We start from the raw sequence: 13,179 nt of genomic DNA, 5'->3' as shown, positions 1-13,179 counted from the left end.
GTATAAACATCAGCTATTATTAAAAACCCATCTCAATTTCTAACTGATTCTATATGCACATAGCTATATGGAATTTCAAATCTGGAAGGAACTTTAAGGCTCATGTACCCCTACTTCCTAATTTTACAAACTGAGACCCAGGGAGGAGAACTAATTTGCATAAGGTCACACGGCTAGTAAGTGGCAGAATTAGGGCTAAAATCCAGGACTCTAGACTTCCAACTGAATGATCCTTTCATTCTATCCCATTATAGAACTGTGGCCCCAGCACCAAAAATTCACCAGTCCTTTCCTCTAAACAAAAGAGGCCAAGCTACCTTCCCCACTCCTTAAGGGGGTCTCACCTGGTCAGGACAGGGGTAAAGCAGCAGGCAGAAACAGCTGGCACTTCCTGCTAGTGGTGACAATGTATGTGATGTGTACATCCAGAGCTGTACAGCCTGATACAGCCCAAGAATCTCAAGGGGTAAAAGGTAGAGAGGGTGGTTTTTCTGGAAAGATTATGGGCTGAAAAATAATGTAAATCCTCAGCACTTATGTAGTGTTTTTCATCTTTGAAGCACTTTATAAACATTAACTAAAGATCAGCCTCTTGACACTACACATAGCAGGCTCTCTAAGTATCTTCTGAGTCATGGTCAGCTTAGTTTACTGACAAAAGCAAGTTTTTCCCATATAGATTATGTAACTCCAGAGCCAATATCACTGGGTTTAAGAACAACAACACCTTTGGCTCTAGAAGATACCAGGACTGCTATACCTGCTATTACCCTCAAAGGACATAAGGAATATCAGAGCCTCTTTCTCTCCCCATTACAAGTTAAGCCTCACACTGATGCATTTGTCTCTGGCTCAGAGGCTCCAGGCACTTGATGGGGAATTGTCAACAGAGAATAAACCCAGAACACCTTGCCTATGTTGGAGTTGGAGCAGTTGTTTTCCTGACCACAGACTGGCTTTCAATACCACTGGAAACTTTCCCTGAATCTCTTTCCACACCGTTCTCGCTGAACCATGTGCTGATGTGTTTAATTATTAGCCTCTTGGCAAGACCCAGAAGGGGAAATCATATTACTAGCAAGAGCTAGTCTTCCAATTTCCCTTGCTCGCCTAGGGACCCAATGGTGCCTCTGCTTCAGACGAGAAGTCAGTCAGCAAATAAACATTTATTAAGCACCTATTATGTACTAGTCACTGTGCCAAACTCTGGGCATACAAAAGGAGACAAAAGACAGTCCCTGCCCTAAAGGAGCTAAAGATCTAATGGGAGAGACAACACGCAAACATATATGTACAAACAAGCAGTATGCAGGATAAATCAAAAATAATTAAAAGAGGGAAGGCACTGGAATTAAGAAGGATTGGGAAAGACCTCCTGTACATGGGATTTTATTTGAGCTTTAAAGAAATCTAGGGAAACCAGTAAGTAGAGATGAGGAGGGAGAGCATTCCAACCAGAAAAAATGCCCAGATTTAAGAGATGGAGTGTCTTGTTCCTGCAACAGCAAAAAGGCCGGTTCAACTGGACCAGAGAGAGTGCATGATGGGGTAAGAGGATTGGAAAAGTTGGTGGGGGCTAGATTATGAAGGGCTTTGGATGCCAAAAAAAAAAAAGAGGGTTTTGTATTTCATCTTGGAGGTAATAAGGAACCACTGGCACTGGGGGTAGGGGGTGCTGGTGACATGGTTGGACTTGCAAAAATAAACCCAAAATGGTCATATCCAGGTCCCAAGAAAACTAGCTCCAAAAACAGTGACCTCTAACAAAATCCACTTTGGCTCCACTCAGGAAAGAAACTAAATCTTTCTTATTTGCCGTGGTATACAGGTATGAAAACTCCACCCTATATATTCATGCCTCATAGATGTTTCAGTCCAGAATGGGATGTTAGAATATAGAGTGTCAGAATATTAAATGTCAGAACTAAAAAGAACCTTACAAAGGAAAATGGCAAGTGTTGGAGAGGCTGTTGGAAAACAAGTACATTAATGCTCTGTTGGTGGAGCTATGAACTGGTCCAGAAATTCCAGAAAACAATTTGGAGCTATCCTCCAAAAGTCATTTGTTGTTGTTGTTGAGTCATTTCAATCACGTCCAACTCTTCATGACCCCATTTGGGGTTTCCTTTGTAAAGACATTAGAGTGGTTTGCCATTTCCTTCTACAGCTCATTTTACAGATGAGGAAACTGAGGCAAAAAGGATTAAGTGACTTGCCCAGGGTTACACAGCTAGTAAGTGTCTGAGGCCAGTTTTGATCTCAGGAAGATATGTCTTCCTGATTCCAAGCCCAGCGCTCTATCCACTATACCACCCAGCTGCCCATGACACCAAAGGTCATTAAACTATGTATATACTTTGACACATCAATACCCCCAAAGAGATCAAATAAAAAAAAAGAACACGTGTCCAGAAATATTTATAGGAGCTCTTTTGGAAATGGCCAAGAACTGTAAAGTAAAGGGGTGCCCATCATTTGCAGAATGACTGAACAAACTATAGTATATAAATGGAATAGAATGCTATTCTGCTGTAAGAAATGACAGAAGGGATGGGTTCAGATAGAACTGGAAAGATTTTCAAGAAATGATGCAGAATGAAGTGAGTAGAACCAGGAGAACAACTTATACAATAACAACATTGTAAAGACAAATAGCTCTTAAAGGCTTAAGAACTCTGATCAATGTAATGACCCACCATGATTCTAGAGAACTGCTACCTACTCTTGACAGAGAGATGATGGATCTAAGAAGCAGAATGAGAAATAAATTTTTGGACATGGACAATTTGTTTTGCTTAGCTCAGTATATTTGTTAACAAAGTTTTTGTTTTTCAGATTAGAAAGGGATGTGGAGTGGAAGGGAGAGAAAAATGCTTGGTAAGTGAAGAAAAAAAATGAAAGGGACCCTACAACATACAAGGTAAGAGCCACAAGGCACCTTAGAGCACATAATGCTGGAACTAGACAGAAACTCAGTACATAGAATGTTAGGACTAGAAGACAGAATATGAGAGTGGGAAAAGTCTTTAAAGAACATCCAGTCCAGCCCTTTCAGATGAGGAAACTGAAAACCCAAGAAGTAATATGACATACTCAAGGTCACATAGCTGCCTAGTGGCATGGGAAAGATTAGAAGCTAAGATTACATGGCTAATCAGTGACAGGACTGGGACCAGACTTGGATCTCCTGACCTCAAGTCCACGATACTTCTGAATCCATTAGGTAATCTCACATAATATACTTGTTCTCCTAAAAGAAGCAATTACAAGTGATAGAAGCCTGTTATAATGGAGTCTATTCCACCAACATTAGGATTATAAAGGACTCCCAATAAGTTCAAAATATACCAATAGCTTTTTATTTGTAGTATTGGGAGACAAACCCTCAGGGCAAGACATGGAACCACAGAATTTTTGAACTGGAGGGAACCTTTCCAGCCTGATGGTACATTTCTCCCCTTTTATTCTCTGCAAGCCGACCAAATTAGTCTCTCTGTCCCACAGAGAGGACACTCCAAATTTCATCTCTGAGACTTTGCACTGGCTGTCACCCCATGGCTGGAATGCATTTCCTCCCGACCTCAGACTCATAGAATCTCTCTCTTCCTTCAAGGCTCAGCTTGAGCACTGCCTTCTACATTCAGTCATTCCTGATCCCTTCAAAAGCTAGTGCCCACCCTCTCAAACTACCTTGAATTAAACTACTTTGTATTTATTCGCATTTATCCTCTTTATATTTATTCTGCATTTGCGCCTGTCTTCCCTGCTAAGATGCAAACTCCATGCTGATAAGGATTATTTCATTCATTTTATTTGTACCCCAATGCCTACCACAGTGGTAGCATTAATAGCATTAATAAATGCTTATTTGACTGATTGAATCTTTAAGATCATGTGGCCCTATTCCTCCCCTTTGAAGACAAGTAAATTATATTTATTTGAGTACTTGCTATTTGTATATCTCTAACTGAACAAATTATAGCATATAAATGTAAATGTTGTTTACATTATTGGGTGGGGATGTGCAACATGGTTAGACCTGCAGAACTAAACCCAAAATGGTCATATCCAGGTCCCAAAAAAACTAGCTCCAACAATAGTGACCTCTAACAAAACCCACTTTGTCTCCATTCAAGAAAGGAACTAAATCTTTCATATTTGCCATGGTATACAGGTATGAAAACCCCACCTTATAAATTCATACCTCATAGATGCTACAGTCCAGAATGGGATGTTAGAATATAGAATGTCAGAACATAAAATGTCAGAACTAAAAGGAAACTTACAAAGGAAAATGGCAAATGTTGGAGAAGCTGTTAATAATTCTGCATATGTGCTTGTCAGATTAACTTTTTTAAAAGAAGTTATAAAACAGAAAACAAGGTATTTACACCTCATTGGAGAGACTAGGCATGGAATAAGAAGGGAGTGTTTTTGGTAATGACTGAAATTTCCCTCCTCTGTGTCATAGTCTCTCCGTCTTTGAAATGGGAGAGAGAGGCAATGTGGTAGAATAGCAGGAAGAAATACAGTAATTTCCCCTCCCCCAACAGCTCCTCCAAAGAGACCTAGAAAAGGCACCAAACAAAACTGTGATTAGAAAATCCAAGAAAAAATCACAGTAAATCATTTTTTCAGCCCAGGTCCACATTGATAAGACAGAGAGATCTGCAGACACTAGGGAGATAATTTAGCCAGAACAGCCAATTGCAGCACCCAGAGTAAGGAGAGGCTATACAAGAAGTTCCAAAACCAATACAGAGGGACCTACCCTTGTTCAGGATGAAGGAATAAGTTCATCATCATTATTGCTCACTAGCCAATTCTGGATGATATGTCTAGGGCAGACTAAGGAGAGGACCTGGGTCTAGGGGCGACCTTTCAGGATGCAGAAGTCAAGGCTCCTAAGCTACGTACTAAGCAAGGAACGAGCCCAGAAGCAAGCCCATCAGCATGTTGCTCAGAACCAAATCCAAGTCAGGGACTTGTAAAACTCAGACCAGGAGAGAAGAAATCAGGCTTTGCCCTGAATCAGACCACTTTGGGAGCACTGAAAGCTCCAAGGTCTCCAGCCAAAGATGCTGAAGGTCTCAGTTCCAGCTTCTAACAGTCTGAAGCCAGCAGCAAAATAGCAAGGGCATAAATTGTAGAACAAAGGGAAGACTATAGTTCTGTCGCTATGAACCAGCAGAGTTTTCCATCTGCCTGATAGTGACATCTCTAAATCCGAAAGAATGTAAGCTTCTTACAAGTAGAGATTGATTCAGTCTTTGTACTTGTATCCCCAGTGCCTAGAATGGTGCTAATTGAAAAGGTCAAAGAAAAGGTTTCCAACATGGCAAGATGTGTGAAAGTGGGTTGTCACAGAAATCATGGAATCTCAATGAGGGTTGAGGGGGAAAGACAACAAGCTAATACACCCAGAGATTTGTTTTTATCTCTAGAGCTTCACATGATGTTCCATACAAGAAAGACTCAAAAGAATCAAATTAGCTAATGCCACATGCTAACCACGTAACCTGGACAAGTCCCTTCCCTTTCCTAGGCCTCAGCTTCTTTAGCTGTAAAGGGAAATTAAATTAGATGGCGTCTGTGCCCACTTTGGCAGCACAATACTAAAAGTAGCGCCATACAGAGAATAGCACGTCCTCCATTTAGGGATGACATGTAAATTCTTAAAGCTCTCCATATTTAAAAAAAATAAAATAAAATAGGCTAGGGCCCCTTTTTGGCTCTTACTATCTATATTCTATAAAGAAATGTAAGCAGTTCTTATTCTTACAAGTGTTGGATGGATGGTGATGGTGGATTTGTTCCATAAGAATCAAGTCCTCATATTCACACCGGTCATCATTGCTTCATATACAGGTGAGTCATGTCTTCCCCTGTTATATTATAAGCTCCTTGAGGGCAGAGAGGGTATCTACCATAAGAAGTACTCAATAAATGGTTATTAATATACACATATATTCACCTTCACATACACACATCCCTTCTAGCTAAAAAGAAGTATGTGTTTCATAAACAACAAAAATTGTGCCAAATGAGATAAAATCCCAAACAGCCCAAGTTATGTCAAGAAAGAATATTCTTCAAGGACATTCAGTCCAAACAGGGTTCTTCTGTTCTATCTGCCTCTAGGATAAATAAATATACAATGGGATGAAGAGTAGCCTCTGAGTCCCCTGCCTAAGATCTACACACCCACACATACCTCCTTCCCTTCAGAATATGGATTGCAAATTATGAGAAACATACAGTAGATATTTATTATTCCTCTTGCTTAATTTATTCCCTGAGAGAAAGGTGCTTTGGAAGACAACATGGTATAATGGAAATGAAACAGGAGACCTGGGTTCTAGTCCTAATAATGTCAAAGGGCAGATAGGTAGTGCCATGGATAGAGTGCCCGTGCTAGAGTCAGGAAGACTCATCTTCCTGAGTTCAAATCTAGCCTCAGACACGTACTAGCTGTGTGACCCTGGACAAGTCACTTAACCCTGTTTGCCTCAGTTTCCTCATCTGCAAAATGAGTGGGAGAAGGAAATGGCAAACCACTCCAGTATCTTAGCTAAGAAAGCCCCAAAAGGAGTCACAAAGAGTCAGACGTAACTGAAAAACAGCAACAACACATATCATGAATTCTTCCTGTGACTTCAGAAAAGTCTGGTTTTCAGCGTCCTCATCAATCAAACGGAGGTGACACCACCTGCTCCTATATACTTTGTTGGTTGTTATTGTTGGTTAGCAAATGAGATTATGTTGGGTGAGAAAGTTTTGAAAAACATAAAGCACTATACAAATGCAAAGGAACTCAATGCATTAAAATGGGTCTCAAATTAAAGACCCTCTTTTGGTATTCAATCAGTATCCATCATAACAAAAATTTTATAAGACTTTAGCTACATCTCTGCATAAGGTCCTTTCTAGCTCTAAAAGTCTATGATTGTATCAATCAATAAATCAATATTTATTAAGTGCCTACTGTGTACCAAATACTGTGTTTTTTAGCTTATTTATTTTTGTCTTTATCCTTTTATCTTGTTTAACTTAAAAGTGAAACAATCCCTGCCCTCAAAAAACTTACAATCCATCAAAGGGAGACATAAGATAAAGATAAGAAAAAGATACAAGATAATTTTGAGGAAAATATACCAGTGACTTTTGAAAAAAAAAAGGATCAGGAAGGCTTCAATGATGTAAAAGTTGACAAATGAGTAGGGTCCTTGGAGGACACTAGAGATTTTGAGGGGCAGAAGTCAGGAGGAATCACACTGCGGACACAATGACACTGAGATGGGAGATGGACGGCTTGAATGGGGAACAGTAAGGACACCTCTGAGTACATGGGATAAGACCAAAAACGTAAGAGGAGGCCTGGTTGTAAAGGATTTTAAACACCAGACAGAGAAGTTTTTGTTTGATCCTAAAGAAAATAGGGAGCCACTAGAGTAAAGAATAAGAGAATGACATCGTTGACCCCAACATTGGGGGAAATCACTGAAAGCTGTGTGGAAGATGGACTGGAGTGGGGAGAGACTAGTCAAGAGGCTATCCTAAATTTCCCAATAAATGGTAATGGGAGCCTAAAGTAGGGTGGTAGCAATGTGAGTGAAGAAAAGAAGACAAAAATTAAAAAATGTTTTGGATGCAGGAACAAAATTTGGCAACTGACAGATGTGGAGTGAATGAGAACGGGCCAAGAGTCAAGGTAACTGCAAGAATGGTGGTACCCTCAATGTTAAAAGGGAATTAGGAGAAATAGGTTTGGGGGGAAAGATAATTTGTTCCATTTTGGACATGTTAAATATGAAGTGTCTTATGGGACATTCAATTCAAAATGTTGAGTAGTTCATAATGCAGGACTGGTGCTCAGGAGAGACTACAGCTGAATGTTTAGATCTGAGAGTCATCAGTATAGAGACAACTAAACCTATGTGGGCATATCACTTATTGTCTTTATAAAGGGAAGGACTTGTCTAGTGACAAAGTCATCAAGATAGAGAATGTAGAGAAAGAAAACAAGAGGGCACAAGACTGAACTCTTCGTCACAACCATGTTTAGAGGGTGGGATCTGGATGATCATCTAACGAAGGAGACATAACAGAAAGGTAGGGATTCAAGAGGGCCATATCACACAAATACAGAGAGGAGAGGGTATCCAGGAACAGAAGATCAACAGGGTCAAAATGCTGTAAAGAGAGTTCAAGAAAGCTGAGAATTAAGAAAAGGCAACCAGACTTGACAGTTAAGAGATCATTGAAAACTTTAGAGAAAGCAGTTTTAGTTGATCAGTGAGGACCACAGCCAGATGGCAAAGAGTAGAAAGAGAAGAGGAATTGAAGCAACCAATGAAGGCAGCATTTTCTAGAAGTCTGGCTCAGAACGATTGCTTAAAGATAGAATCTAGAGAAGATTTCTTAAAGGTAGGGGAGACTTGGCATGTTTGTAAGCATCAGGGAAGGAACTAGTATATAGGGAGACAGTGAAAGTAAGAGATAAGGAATGACTGTATGGGTTGTTTGCTGAGTAACATAGGAGGGAATAAGATCAAAGGCACATATAGAGGGCTGGTCTTGGCAAAGAAAAGAACCACTTCATGATCAGAGACTGGAGGAAAGGAGGAGAGAGTAGGGCACCATGTCAAAAGGATCAAGAGGCAGCTCAGTGAAAGACCTCTATTTTCTTAGTAGAGTAGAAGAGGTTCTCAGCTGTGAGGTAAGGTAGATGTGAGACTTGAGGAAAGAAAAGATATTAGGAAACAACCACTATGGAAAGTGAAATAAAAAATCAATTAGAGAGCAGTAAAAGGATTGCCTTGCTGTAGCGAGAGCCCAGTTGGTATTAGATAATTTTCAATGGACTGAATCAGTACAGTTTCAAGATTTCCTCCAGCTCTATTCAGCAGTAAATGAGTAGGATCAGAGGAGGCAGATGGCAGTTTCAGTAAGGCAGTGTTAAGCCAAGATGGAAAGCAATTCAATAGTAGGGGGAGATGTAGATTTAAACTGGTTAACTAAAGGCTAGAAATAGGGAAGAGAAGAAAATCAAGCCAGAGCAGAGGTGATAGCCTGGGAAAGTACTCAAAAGTAGAGCGATCCTTCTGATGATTAGGTAAGGGGATAATATGCCCATTTTACTGAGGGAAAAATAAGTCATCGGGGAAGGAAGTAACTTGCTGCCTAATCCCAAAAGAAGTCGAGGACAGTAAACATACCACTATCATTCAGGAGTGCTACTTGCACTATGATGCGCTGATTAACTCACATCTTACAAGAAGAGAAGATGGAAACACAGATGGAGGCTAGAGGCACAGAGGAGGATGAGGCTTATCCAAGGTCCCACAGTAAGTCAGAAATAGAACTGGAAATAGAAGCCAAGAATTTCCAAATGCCTCAAGCTAACCATTAGACAATATTATGTTCCAAAGATAGCCCTGCTTCCCTGCTGGGCATTCATTTGTTATACCTGCTTCCTCCTTGGAGATCCAGGTACTCCAGGGACAGAAATATGGGAATCCTCACATTCCACCTCCAAGACAGGAAGGTACAAGTTAAGGATAGTAAATTTCTTCTGATATAAACTGAAAACTGAACCACAAACCCCACTCTGGTGTGGGGACTGGACTAGAAGAAGACCCTCTCTTTACTCTCAGGCTCTGGAACTCATTTTTCAGAGACTTATTCCCAGATTAGACTTTCACAAAATCATAGACTGCCAGACCTTAGGGACTGTCTAGTCAGACCCCATCATTTGACAGAAGAGAAAACTGAGCCCTAGAAAAAGGAAATAAATGGTCAGAGGTCACCTAACCAGTTTGCAGCATGGCCAGGTCTGTTAACACATTCACCATTATGCTATATTCCCTGAACACCTTAATGCCATTAAGAAATAAGATCATATATGTAAAATACTTTGTAAAATTTAAAGTATTATATGAATTTCAGATATTATTATCATTATCAAGCAGTGTATTGCAATGGCAGGGACCCTGCCTCCAAGTCAAAAAGACTTGGGTTCAAGTCCCACTTCTGATATGTATTGACTATGAGACCTTGAATAAGTGACTTAATTTCTCAGGGCTCTAGAGACCCTCTGAGACTATAAGTTACACAGAAAATGCTAACCTGTATTGATAGAGGGATTTTTCTTGCCTGGGAGTTCCCAATACTAATTAAATCACAAGTTCAGTCCATATACTTACCTTTATTATTATTAACATAGATGAAGGGGAATGAATAATGAATTCCATTATTTCTTAAATAATGGGGGGGAAAGGAAGATAGAAAGGGGTAATCTTATTATTCTTCACTTCTCAATAGCAGAGAAATTCTTTTTTTTTAAGAATGTTTTTGGGGCATCTGGGTGGTACAATGAATAAAGCACTAGCCCTGGAATCAGGGGGACCTGAGTTCAAACCCAGCTTCAGTCACTTGACATTTACTAGCTATGTGACCTTGGGCAAGTCATTTAACTCCAATTGCCTCCTCTGTCCCCTAAAAAATGTTTTTATTTTATTTTTTTTCAACTACATGTAAAAACAATTTTAACACGAGGTTTTTTTTTATAATTTTTTGAATACCAAATTCTCTCCTTCCCTACCCTCCCCCCTCCTTCAGGAGGCAACCACTTTAATATAGGTTATACATGTGCAGTCATGCAAAACATATTTCCATATTAGCCGTGTTGCAAAAGAGAACACAAATTTAAAAAAAGAAAGAAAGAATATATAAGAAAAATAAAGAAAAAATAAGCTTTGATCTGCATTCAGACTCCATCAGTTCTTTCTCTGGAGGTAAATAGCATTTTTCATCATAAGTCCTTCAGAATTGCCTTGCTTGGATCTTTGTTTTACCGAGAATAGCTAAGTCATTCACAGCTGATCATCGTACAATATTGCTGTTACTGTATACAGTGATTTCCTGGCTTTGCTCAGTTCACTTTGCATCAGTTCATGTAAGTCTTTCCAGGTTCTTCATAGTAGAGAAATTCTACAACATATTTCTTTAGTGGAGGGGCCCAGTGCCTAGCTCACAGTAGGCACTTTATAAATGCCTGTTGAATTGAATTGGGAACAGATAGCGGTTATCAAGGGAAATTATATAATACCATGTAAATCTCCACTCTGCTCTCTACTACCTGTGTGACTCTGGGCAAGTCACATAACCTCTTTGAGACCTGGTTTCCTCATTTGTAAAATGAGGAGGTTAGTCTAGCTGCCCTCTAAAGTCCTTTCAAGCTCTACATCTATGATCTTATGATCATTGGGAATTCTGAGGTTTTAGAATCACTCATTTACAACAGTGGTCAGCAACCCACAGGTCACAAAGATTTTGTTTCCTGTTTCTTCAGGGATGATGCTCCCACTCCCTAAGAACCAGCGACATCCAAGGAAATGGATATGACCCTGTAGATAGAAGAGGGATTTTTTAAAGTCTGCTACCCCAAAAGGCCTCTAGGCATCCCTAGTACAATTTTTAATGCAAATTTTATTACCAAAAGCCAATGTAGCAACCCAATGTAGTAATTGCTAGAGGAGAATGCAAGAGTGAAGAGAAACCAAAAAACAGAAAACGGTCCTCCCTACAACTACCCCCAAACACACCCAGCATGAGTCAAATATTAATTAGCCAAGTCTTCTGCTTTATCCTCCTATTTGAAGGACTCATTCATGTTTATTATAACAAACCCTGCAGGAGATATCTGACGTAATCACAATCACTTCAAGAAAGCCAAAAATTACAGGAGGAAAAATAGATCTAACAGACTTCAATTTTAGCTTTTTTTTTTTTTTTTTTTTTTTTGCAAATCCACCATAGTTTTCAAAGTTATTTGTAGGGGTCTGATACGGTGAAGAGAGAGGAATGGGCAGTAGAAAGAGACAATTACCACTTATTTATCTGGCTTACAGGATCCTGATGCTACAGGCATTTGTAATTTTTAAAAATAAAACCAAAACCTGATCTCTGCAAACAAGGTGGCAGACAGAAATTTTGTTTTCCAAAAAGTATCTGAATCCTAGGCTCCAAAAATGGAGATGTCTTACCCACCATGAAGCTACAGGTAGCAATGCCGTGGAAAGGGGAGAGATCTGCCAATTTTCAATCAATTGATCAATGAAAAAGAATTTATTAACTACTTATAAGTAGAACTACTTCAGGTCATACAAGGTTTTCCTTCCCAAGGGTCCTCAAGCACTTCCCATTCATTATCTCACTGATTATGACAAAATACTTTGTGTGTGTGTGTGTGTGTGTGTGTGTGTGTGTGTGTGTGTGGTGTGTGTGTGTGTCTTCAAATTATCAGTCTAGGGAAGGGAACAGATATTATTGTCCCCATTTGTCAGAAAACTGAGGCAAAGCAAAGGCCTAAGGCTGGACCAGGATTAGAAATCATAACCCCCATCCCCAGCTCCACATTGATTCTTGGCCAACTCTACTTTTAACAGTCAAATATAGCTGCTGACTTTGTTTGCAGAAACCATCAACTGACCAAACTATATACTTCCCTGTATTTCTGAGACCTCCCCTCCCAGAGCCAGGAGTCTCAACAGCACTGAAATGCTGGCATATTTTCTTCAAATGCCTTTTCCGCTTACCCATCAGTATATCCTAGGCAGAAACTGCAGATGGACAGTGAATTGGACCCAGAATTGAAGAGGAAGAGGAGAATCGACTGAGCTAGATTGCATTTGGGAAAATGTGCTAGGCTTTTAACGACTCAAAGCTTCTCCCTAAATCAAAGACATGTCTTTTCAACACCAGCATGCTATATTCTATGATAAACATGCTATCCTCCAGTGATGCTGGATGTCTATAAAGCATGGAATACCAAACCCTCTGGAGAATTAAAGCTCCAGGTTACACAAGGGACTACTAAGAGATACTTAATGGGCATGAGTAGGTTATAGCATATCACCAATGTAGAATCGTGCAGGATAAGTAGCACAAAACATATTAGTGGAGAAAGAGAGGAAATCATCTGGCTGGTCATGTGTGGAGAGTGAGGCTTAACCAGTGGTTAGCCACGTGCTCCACTGGAATGTACACAACAGTTAAGGAAAGCCCTTAGCACGTTGAATGGACCCATCTGTGATCCTCTTACCACAGAGAAGACACAGTCAAGAGCTACAAAGGATCATAAGGTATAAATGGGTTGTGACCTGCACCACTGTCCAC

This window comes from Trichosurus vulpecula, chromosome 3 (genome assembly GCF_011100635.1).
Source record: "Trichosurus vulpecula isolate mTriVul1 chromosome 3, mTriVul1.pri, whole genome shotgun sequence".
Classification (NCBI taxonomy): Eukaryota; Metazoa; Chordata; class Mammalia; order Diprotodontia; family Phalangeridae; genus Trichosurus; species Trichosurus vulpecula.
The sequence above is the reverse complement of the archived record's forward strand: the minus strand, read 5'-3'. Positions refer to the sequence as shown.